Source organism: Taeniopygia guttata, chromosome 4 (assembly GCF_048771995.1).
Source record: "Taeniopygia guttata chromosome 4, bTaeGut7.mat, whole genome shotgun sequence".
NCBI lineage: Eukaryota > Metazoa > Chordata > Aves > Passeriformes > Estrildidae > Taeniopygia > Taeniopygia guttata.
Genome location: NC_133028.1, coordinates 2,992,125 through 3,003,494, shown reverse-complemented (window position 1 = coordinate 3,003,494; position 11,370 = coordinate 2,992,125). Strand labels below are relative to the sequence as shown.

Below are 11,370 nucleotides of genomic sequence, written 5' to 3'. Positions count from 1 at the left end.
CCCCTGGATCCCTGGAAGTGCCCAAGGCCAGGTCAGAAAGGGCTTGGAGTGACCTGGGATGGTGGAAGGTGGCCCTGCCCATGGCAGGAAGGTGGAACAAGAGATCTTTGAGGTCTCTTCCAACCCAAACCATTCTCTGATTCTCTGATTTTATAATTCTACTCTTTTCCATATTTCCCATCATTTCACTTCTCCTCCTGAGCCTGAAGCACCACGGGACAGCCCAGGGAGAGCAGGGCTGGAGGAAGGAGGAGGATTTGTTCCCTTTGCCAAAGGAAGGCCCAGTCCTAATTAATGTCAGGCCAAATGCCATGGCCAAGGCTTCAGGAGCTCTCTGTTGTTATGTTGTTACCAAATCCTCTTCCTTCCTTCCTTCCTTCCTTCCTTCCTTCCTTCCTTCCTTCCTTCCTTCCTTCCTTCCTTCCTTCCTTCCTTCCTTCCTTCCTTCCTTCCTTCCTTCCTTCCTTCCTTCCTTCCTTCCTTCCTTCCTTCCTTCCTTCCTTCCTTCCTTCCTTCCTTCCTTCCTTCCTTCCTTCCTTCCTTCCTTCCTTCCTTCCTTCCTTCCGTCCACTGCCAAACTGAAATGACCATGGCTTGTCCAAGACTTGACTATGCATTAGTAAGGCCAAGTGGTATTTATTATAAAATAATATATTATTATGTATAAAATAAATTAAAATATTATAAATTAAATAATTATATATTAAAATTATATACATATATTGTATATTATCTATTAGGTGATGTATATTATATGTTATATATTATGCAAATGTATATTATATATGTTGTATAATATATAATATATTATATATATTGAATATTATATGTGATATATATTGTATATTCTATATTATATATTATATAGTATACAGTATATAGTATATATTATATAATGTATATCTAATATATAACATATAACATATAACATACAACATACAACATATAACATATAATATATAATATATAATATATAATATATAATATATAATATATAATATATAATATATAATATATAATATATAATTGTATATTATATATATTACATATTATATATAATATATTATATATTATATATTTTAATTATTATATATTACACGTTATATATTACATATTATATACCATATATTAATATTATATATCATATATCATATATCATATATCATATATCATATATCATATATCATATATCATATATCATATATTATATATTATATTTATTATCTGACACTACATCAATGAGCCTGAAAAACACCCTGCCCCACCCTTCCCCCCTTCTCTTGAGTTCTCTTTCATCAAGACCTTCTGAAGAGGAGGAGGAGGAGGTCACTCCTCAGGCCATATGACCTGTGCCACCTCATGGAATACCACAATAGGCTGACCTAGAACAGAGACCAGACAGAGCTGAAGAATAAAGCAGGGATTTATTTAAAGGCCTCAATGGATCCACCTTGGGCAGCACCAGAGCCCAGCCAGGGCTGAACCCAAGATGAACCAAAATGGTCACAAAATGGCCACAAAATGAAGATCAGTCATGGGGTCTTTCACTTTTATAAGTTCTGGTCCATTTGCATCTTGGAGTTCATTGTCCAGTTCCAGCTTTAGCCCAGGCAGTCCCATCCTTCTTGTTTTTCTCTCTCCAGCCCACATTGTTTGTGCTCTTGGGGCTGAGATTTGGATCATTTGTCCTTGGTGCCCAGCTGGAGAAGGAATTGTTTTGTCTCCCTACTCTGTGAGGAAAGCTCACCTTCCCTTCATATGAAGCTCAGACCCACACACTAAATCAGCACAGAATCTGAAAAATAGAAAAGCCAAAACCTGAGGCATCAGCTGAATCCAGAACAGGAATGGCAAAGCCTGGCAGTGCCAGGGTGGGGATGACCCATCAGGGATATCTGCTGGGATTCATGGAGAATCTCAGGTCACATCTGCAAGGGGCTGGCTGACAGGACAGAGGGACAAAGGGACGTGCAAATCCTTCCAGAGCAGCATCTGGAGGCCAAAGCTGAGACAGGGCTACAGACTGTGCCTGCACCAGGGTCCTGCGTGAGCCACTGCACCTTCATCTCACGGGGTCTGGCTCATTCTGCCTTTTCCACTGAAAAAAAAAAGTGGATTTAAGTGGCCAGAAGAACTCATGAATTTGGCAAATCTCTCTAGACAGATGAAAATAAAAGAAGAAAAAATACACAACAGATGAAAAAACTACAACATCTGCCACAGCTTATTCACACCAGCAGTACTAAATCAAAACAGGGTTAGGCCTAGAAACAAAAGCAAAATAACTCTTTTGGTTTGGGTCAGATGATTTCCTTTTTTTTTTTTTTTTTTTTTCCCCAGTCTGTGTTTTCAGTGAAGGGGGTTCTTCTGTTTATTTACTTTGTTTGACTCAGCCTCAAAACTCCCTTTGATTTCTGGTGTAAGCTGAGGGCCAGATGAGGTTGTTTGCACAGCTGCCTGCACGCCCTGCAGAGCACGAGCCCCTCGTGATGGAGGCTGCAGGGACAGACACCTGGGGACAACCCAGAAGTGCCACAGAGATGTCCCAGGACAGGAGGGGTGGACAAAGTGTCCCAGCCTTTCTCTTGTCCCCCGGAGCCCCTGTGCACCCTGCAAGGATAGGACTGTGGTGGAGTCAGACAATCACAGAATGGTTTGGGTTGGAAGGACCTTTAAAGTCCTTCTTGTTCCAATCCCCTGCCATGTTCAGGGATATCTTCCACCAGCCCAGGTGGCTCCAAGCCCTGTCCAACCTGGCCTTGGACACTCCAGGGATCCAGGGACAGCCACAGCTTCTCTGGGTACCCTGTGCCATGGCCTCACCCCACACAGAGGGAAGAATTTCTTCTTAATATCCCATCCATCCCTGCCCTCTGGCAGTAGGAGCCATTCCCTGTGTCCTGTCCCTCCATCCCTTGTCCCCAGTCCCTCTCCAGCTCTCCTGGAGCCCCTTTAGGCCCTGGAAAAGGCTCTGAGCTCTCCCTGGAGCCTTCCCTTCTCCAGGTGAGCACCCCCAGCTCTCCCAGCCTGGCTCCAGCCCTTGGAGCAGCTCCATGGCCTCCTTTGGACTCTCTCCAGCAGCTCCACGTCCTCCTGCTGTTGGCCCCAGGGCTGGAGCAGCTCTGCAGGTGGGGTCTCACCTGCAGAATCCCCCTCCCCTGCTGCCCACGCTGGGGATGAGGACACGGAGGGCTTTGGGCTGAGTGCACGGGGCTGGGGCATGTCCAGCTTCTCATCCATCAACATCCCCTTTGCAGGAGGAGCAAGATGTAAAAAAGGAGACAAAATGAAGATCCCGAGGCTCCAGTGTGGGTCACAGACTCTGCACTGATCCTGGCACAGCGTTACAGTCCCATGCCACCCCTGCAGGACGTGGATTAGGACACCAGAGCTGGGTTGGACTGGGATATCCCACCTGCTGTTCCAGAGGGAGACAAAACAATTCCTTCTCCAGCTGGGCACCAAGGACAAATGATCCAAATCTCAGCCCCAAGAGCACAAACAACGTGGGCTGAGGAGAGAAAAACAAGAAGGATGGGACTTCATAATCTACAGCTGTATAATTGGACAATTAAATCCAAGATGCAAATGGACCAAAACTTATAAAAGTGAGAGTCCCCATGAGCGCTCATGCATTTTGTGAGCATTTAGGGTTCATCTTGGGTTCAGCACCTTTAAGGTCCTCTGCTAAATCTCCCAGCTCCACAAGGTGCCCCATGGCACCTCCCCAGGACAATTTGGCCTCAGCTGAATCCATCTTTAGGGAGGGAGGAAGAGCTGGGTCCAAGGAATGCACGTGATACAAACTTCTCTGGGACTGCTCAGGGATTTCAGGAAGATGTAAAGAGCTCCAAGGGCAGGCTCCAACAGCCCTTTCTCCCTTTTCCCTGATGGAGCAGTGCAGGAAGGAGCAGCTTTGCTCTACCAGGAGCAGTCACAGCAGGCTCATGGCCAGCAGAGGCGAGTGGCTGCCAGACAAGGACGGGATCTGCTCAAGGACAGGCCCATCCCTGGCAGGCTCAGCTGGTTCAGTGAATTCAAGGATTTTCCCTGCCCCAGGCTTTCAGGACCCCCTTTGGATGCACACCAGAGATGAAATGGCTGCAGAAAAACAGCTGGAAGCTTCCCACCCAACTGGAGCAAAACAGTTGGGTTTTTATTTTTTTTCTTCCTAATCTAATTCTTGCAAAATGCTGAACTATTTTAGCTGAAATTTTCCAAAAACACTTCAGCCTGGAGGCAGGCAGCCAGCCAGCCTGGGGGAAAAAGAGGGGAGTCTGGCAGAGTTATCAGTAATTAAAGGCAAAGACTTAGAAAAAGTAGGAGTGTGTTAATGATAGATCCCAGCTCTCCCTTTAGACAGGCAGCACCCCACCAGCCACTGAAATAGAGCTGCCCTGGGGCACCAGAAAGGAGGGAGGGAGGGATGGATGGATGGATGGATGGATGGATGGATGGATGGATGGATGGATGGATGGATGGATGGAATGATCAAAATGGGAAAAGAAAAAAAGCAGAAGAGCCCACTTTCTACCCAGACAAAGGGCATGATCCCCTTAATAAGCTCCAGATAAAATCCTACAAGCACAACCTCAGTCAGAGAAGATCCTCTCAGCCCTTTCTCTGTGGGCATCACAGTGCCATCAATTGTCCTCTCACTGGGAGGAGGGATAGAGATGCAAACTAATCCAGTTTAGAGTTTTCTGGTATCTGCAGGAGCCTTTGGTGTTCTCCAGGCCATCAGCAGTTCCTGGGGCACCAGGATTCCCAGAGGTGATGCTCTCTCTGAGCCGTGAACAGAACCACAGGGAAATCACACGTGCCCTTAGACCACGGAAAATGTCATCCTCAGCAGAAAACAGGTCTCCTCCTGAAATAAGAGGGATGTTTTGGGACAAAGCACAAAGCTCTGCCTGGAGAGCTTGCCCCACATTAACAAAGCAGCCCTCTTTACTCTGTGAAAAGCAGGATCATGACCCATAAACCCCCAGTAAGACCACAAAAAGCCTCACCAAAATGCACATCCCAAATGCCACGGGCTGACCTGGGGTTTCCAGCCAGCTCAGCCACTGAACACACGTGAGAACATCCCTGCAGAGCTCTGGTCCTGCTCAGGGCACTGGGAAATGCAGCTGGAGATGTAATCCAAAGGCAGGCAGCTGGAGGGAAGCAGATTTCCATCGAAACCACAGAATGTCAGAATTGCAGAGGCAGCAAAAGCTGTGAGCAACCTGAAACCCTGCTTTGGCCAAGAATATTTACATCTCATTTGGGACCAGCAGCACGGACAGGCCAGCACGTTCAGGCCTCTGGAACACTGACTCAGGAATTTTTGGCATGTTGAACTATCTCTTCTGGGATTTTTTTTTTTTTTGGTCTGTTTTCTTGCTTTTGAACCATCTTTTCAGGCTCCTCTGTGCAGCTGAAGGGACCAGGCATTTTTGTTGCATGAAGATCTGTTCCTGCAGTATTTCTGTGGACACTCACACCAGTCAGAGTGGTAAGAAAAAAGCACCAGGGATCCCAAGTAACAGCTCACATCATCTGAGTAACTGGCATATAGTTCTGAATTACTTGCTATGATAATTTCTTAATCAATTTAATAATTTATGTTATTACTTCGGCCTCTAAGCTCTCTTTTCATGGACCAGGATCATGTTGAGCAAGATGCAGTGCAACAAAAATGCAGTTTATTGTGCAAACAAATGGATTTCCACCACATTTTTAAGCTGCATTTCAAGTTTGCACCAAACTTCAAGAATTGAGTAAGATTTCAAACCTTTGTACTCTTGGACAGGGGAGTGATACAGAAGTAGGATAAGGATCCAAAAGGATATTTGGCAACATTTCCCTGCAAGACCAGGTTGGATGGGGCTTGGAGCAACCTGGTCTAGTGGAAGGTGACCCTGCCCATGGTAGGGGTGTGGAGACCTGGTTATCCATAAAATCCCTTCCAACTCAAACCATTCTGGAATTCTGTGGTCAATCCCCATCCCTTCTTCCCCCAGCTCCTGTATCCCGTTCCATCAGTGGGTGAAGAGAGGGGAGGTCAGTTGTAGCTGGGACAGCTGTGTCCAGGAAATCCTGCTGGGAGAAGGGACCATGGCTGGGAGAGGAAGGCAGGGAAAAGACTCTCAGGATTCACAGCAAATATCCTGTGCCAGCCTCATCAGAGGCCCTATGATGCTCATGTCCTCACCAGGGTTCTGAGATTTGGCTTAGGGCCCCATTTCAGGTCCTGTTTTAAATACAAGTAAGCAAATAAAAAAATAAAATAAAATAAAATAAAATAAAATAAAATAAAATAAAATAAAATAAAATATTAAATATATAAATATATAAATATATAGATATATAAATATATACATATATACATATATACATATATAAATATATAAATGCATAGATATATATAAATATATCAATGTATAAAATATAAATAAATATATATATATAACTTAGCTTTAGAGCTCCCTTCTGTGGTTATCTCTCTTCTGTGTCCCCATCCTGCCACTCTCCCTCCCCTCCCTGCACTGAGTTTTTGCTGTCCTATGCTGAACCCCAGAAGCCACCCAAGCCATGACCTTCCAGAGAGGCTTCCCCAGGGAATGGGCACAGCCCCAAGGCTGCCAGAGCTCAAGAACAATTTGGAATGCTCCCAGGCACAGGCTGGGATTTTTTGGGTTGTCCAAGCGGGGCCAGGAGCTGGACTCAATGATCCCTGTGGGTTCTGTCCAGCTCAGGGTATTCTATGATTTGGAAGTCACCAAATCTCCTCATCTCCCACACAAACCATCCTGGGACCTCTTCCTGATCCTATATCCCTCACTGAAGAGGAAAAAAGGGTCATTCCTGTCCTCCCCAACACTACACAACCCCCACAGCTGCAGTAGTTTCAACTCTGGAACACTTTGAAGCTGGGGCTGAAGTAAAAGGCAAAGATGCCAAGACCACAACCGACAAAAATTTCCCAAAGATGGGATTTTGCATTCACACCTAACAGAACTCTTCATTCCAGACGTTCCCAAGGAATTTATCTGGATGAGTGGAGTTAGCAGGCTGCCCCCAAATCCATTGGTCATTGAGTTGAGTCCATCCTTGGAGGGCAAACCCAAGACACGAAGCCCAAGGAGGAGCTTTGTGTCACTGACAAAAAACCACAAGTTTACAAAGCTCACTGGGAGTGGACACCAAGCCCTTTTCCAGCAAGAAAAGCTGCCCCTACTCTTTTTGGGGCTGGAAGAAATGGGAACATCCATGAAAGTCGTCCCCACCCCACACTCCACCCCCAGGGAAGAGGCCCATGCCCTGCCTGGTGCTGGTGGCTCCGGAGATGTCTCCACTCCAGCACTCCTGTGCTCCTGGATACAGCCACTAGAGGATGGCAGTGTCCCAGGCCACGCTGGGAATCACCAAATCCTGCTTTGCAAACCGACAGCACACAGATCCCATCACTTCCAGGGCCCCAGAAATTTTCACCCCGACTCACTCCAGTCCAAATCACAAGCTGGAAGTTCGCAGCCCTCAGCTCTGCTTCACATCCCAAACAAAGGCAGGCCCTTTGGAGGTGGGAAATTGGGATTTTACAGGGAATCAGTGTTGTTTTGATGAGTTACCCGGTGTATTTCCAGATTTCACTATGTCTCCTCTGCAGTTTCTGTGACCACAAGATGATCAGAGCCCTGTTATCAGGGTGTTCCTGCCACCTCCTTGGTTTTCCTGCATCCACCATCGATGTTCTGACCTCTGGGCTCTCCATGGGATCATGATTTCCAGCAAAAAGCAAAGCCTGATGAGCCAAGGAGATGGAGGCAGCCCAGCAGCATTCCCCCTGGGCACCCTTGAGGGGATTTTCAAGGCAAATATCTGGAAATAATGAATGCCAAGTAGAAGCCAAATTATGCCCAAAATATCCTGTCTGAGCCACAGCTTGAAGGAATATTCCCTCTCCTGAGGAAGCATAACAACCAAGCTGAGCTGCAGAATGAGATGAGCTTTGAACTAGAGCTCATTGGGGAATAAAACATCATTAGCTGTATCAAAATAAGATCATGGATATGAGTGTGGTGAGACTTGAGGCTGCCTCATTCATGAATGTCCAAGATCCTCAACAACCCACTGGGAATCCACTTCCCTGCTTCCCTGGGGCTGAATTCTGCCCAGTGGGGCGAGTGTTTTGCTCCAAGCAGAGAAGAAAATCTCCATTTCTTCATGGGTTTGAGCAAAGCAACCAGGACATCAGGAAGAATTCATTATCTCAATATGCAAATGAGTCTCAGTGTGCAAATACACTGGATTTGCTTGTGTCTCCTTGCAGTGAATGCTGGCAGTGATGATGACATCTTCTCACAGAAGATACCAGAAACTACCTGTGCTGGATTTACAATAATGTGCCAATGTAACACCCCTCAGTGGGATGTTACAAACATTAAATACCAGAAACTACCTGTGCTGGATTTACAATAACGTGCCAATATCTGTCACCTACGTTGAACAGTGTGTCCCCAGCCTGAACCAACAGAAAAATGCCAACACCACAGTGAAACATGGAGGGCATGAAGAAGAAGGAGAAAAAGGACAAGACACACCCAATTTCCTCCATCTTGTCCCCTTTGGACCCCTAATCTAGAATCCTAAAATTTTACTTTTGTACCAGTGCCACACTTAATTATTACTTATATCAAACACTCAGAGCTGGTAATTCATCCTGTAAGATTGAAAACTCTTTTCCATGGCCAGAGATCACAGACGGTGTCTCTGGGGGCTCTGTCCAGGGGGGTTCCTGACCCTTGCCAGGGTCCCAGACCTTCCAGGGCAGCCAGAGGGAAGCCCTGGATTTCCACACCTCCCACAAAGATTCCAAAATGCATCCCACCCTTCCTGGTGGATCTGCTGGGCTGGTCCCAGCACACCAAGGACTCTCTCAGACTGAAGAGCCCAAAATGGAACATGGTCTCCAGGCTTGGTCTCACAGTGATCCTCTCTGCAGGTGTCCAGCCTGTCCCAGGGTGTGACATCAGCCTCTGCTGAACTTCAGCAGGGTCCTGTGGGCCTCATCCTCCTCATCCTGCTCAATGGCCAGCCTGATTCCCAGCTTGGGGTTATCCACAAAATGCACAGACCTGCTGTTAGCTCTGGGAAACACCAAGACAAACCTCAGAGGTTGGGGAAAAAAATTGAATAAATCTCCTTGGGTGCTCCTTTGGAACCATCTCCAGGAACCATTGGCTGCTTTTTGGGGCTGGAGGGCCATGGTGACACTTCTCCCCTGCCAAGATGTATCCCAATCCTGGGGAGGGGAACCTGCTGGCACAGAATCCTTCCACAGCATCCCTGAAATACTTTTTTGCTGCTAATTAAAGTCTCTGACGTCAGTGTTTTGATTCCAAGCAGTTGTGTAACACCAGGGCTCCGCGCCGCATCGAGGGCAGGGATGGAAATAGATCCACCAAATTCCAGCTCCCTGCTCCCTCCTTGCTGCCATGGCTCCATCCTGCCATGGGCACGGGTGGGAGGGATGGCTCTGGAGAAGAGGTTGTTCCTCCCATGGGAAGGTGGAAGCAGAAGCACTGGTCTCCCACCCTGTGCTGCCTTCAGAGGGGTCCCCAGCTTGATGTCCCCTGGGCCATCCATCCCACCCGTGCCTTGTTGTCCCCTCCCACGGATCATCCAGATGAGAATTTGGACGTTTTTTCTCTCCAGCGGGAATTTCCACGTGGAAAGCTCAGCTTTCCCCTCCCAAAGAGAGTTCTAAAAAGGCACTGCAAGGCCTGAGGTCCATCCAGCAAATTCCTCCAGCGCCAAGGGTCAGTTTTCAGGAGGGCTGGGCTGAAGCCTCAGAGCTGGAGCCAAGTCCAGCTGAGTCAAAGGTCCCTAGCACTTGCCAGCTGGATGCAGTGTGCCCCTGTTTTATGGGAAAGGCATCCAGCCAGAGGAAGATGAAGCACAGCCCAGGTCGAGTGCTCCTCACCCGTGCACAAAACAAGGCATGGGACACATGAATGGAGTCAGGAGCCTCCTGCCTGGACCAGCCTTCTCTGTAGATCGTAAATAACCCCAGGGATGCTCAGCTCGAGAATTCCTGCTGCCACATGGAAAAGCTGCTGGCTTTGGGGCATTATGAGCTCTCCTGGCTCTGCCTGGGACAGATGGCAAAGAGCATCTTCTGCAGCCAGGTTCAGGGTGGGCTTTGGCCAACAACTGAGCGAGGTCACCCAGCGCCACTGACCAACACCAGCCTCAAAATTTTAGGGACACATCCCAAGTTTTCTGGGTCAAGGCCACTCCCAAGGCCTTAGGACAACCTTGAGTTGAGTGCAGGTCTGCTCTGCAGAGGCAGTAATCCTCTTCAGCTCAAGCCAAGGCTCTGCCCTTGAGTTATCCAGATTTTTGGGGAGCTGCAATGTTTTCCAGAGCTTCCTGCTCTCTCCCCTCCATGTGATGGTGTCCCACACATTTCCCATGGGAACTGCTGATGTCTCCCCCTCTGTTCCCAAGGGCAATGTGAAAAAGCATCACTCAGTGCCCTCAGAAGGACAACATGGCAAAGGCAGATAGCCCCAGGGAGAACAGGTCACCCCAGTGGGCTGTGCCTCAGTTTCCCCAGCTATCAAAAGAGGATTAGTTCACTTCCAGGATGTCATGAGGCCCAGGAACAAACACTCCTGGGGCAGGATCAAGCCTCACAAAGGCAGCAGCTTATCTGCACTGCTCCAAGCACTGCCCAGGAAGAGGAGATGTGGTGGAGCATCACCTCCCAGTGAGCCTGTGACAGGCAGGGACACCACGGGTGTGCACACGTGAGGAGCTGGCTTTCCCTGTGCCAAGGAAGGGCTCCAATTGCTGAGCCCTGGTTGTTCCCTGTTTATCCAGAGAGTAAACACAGAGAGGATTTATGGGGAGAGAGCTGATGCCACACCTGCCCTGTGAGATCTGCCACATGCTGCTCTCCTGCCAGGGTGGGAGAAGAGGTGAAGCCTTTTCCTAGCACAGCTTTCATTTCGGGAAGGTGCTTCTGGGCTGGGATTTCTCCTGATGGAGAGATGTTTGAGGAGGATTTCATAGCAAAATGGAGAAAACACTGTAAGTATCATCCTGTTTATGGAGCCCCAAGCCCACTCAAGAGCAAGGAAACCCCCCTCAAGGGTTTTAATTATATGTTACAAGTGGGGAAACTGAGGCACAGGGACACAGCTGGGCCAGAGGGCTCCCAGCCATTGTTCCTCTGCAAGCATGGAGGATTTTGGGGTGCAGGTGGGATCTTGCATCTTCCCTCACTTTATTGCCCAGCTCATCTCAGACACCAATTTCCCCATCCACACTCTCCTTGTACAGCTACACCTCCAGCAGAGGATCCCACCCTTCCCTCCT

General features: G+C 47.8%; 1 long non-coding RNA gene across 1 annotated transcript; it reads right to left on the bottom strand.

Moving 5' to 3' along the window:
* Positions 1-1,407: 1,407 nt before the first annotated feature.
* LOC140683889 (uncharacterized) lies at positions 1,408-6,289 on the bottom strand. The gene is made up of 2 exons (XR_012055482.1): positions 3,416-6,289; positions 1,408-2,098 (listed from the first exon to the last, which is right to left on the bottom strand). It is a non-coding gene; the product is annotated as an uncharacterized lncRNA (long non-coding RNA).
* Between the last annotated feature and the right edge of the window lie 5,081 nt (positions 6,290-11,370).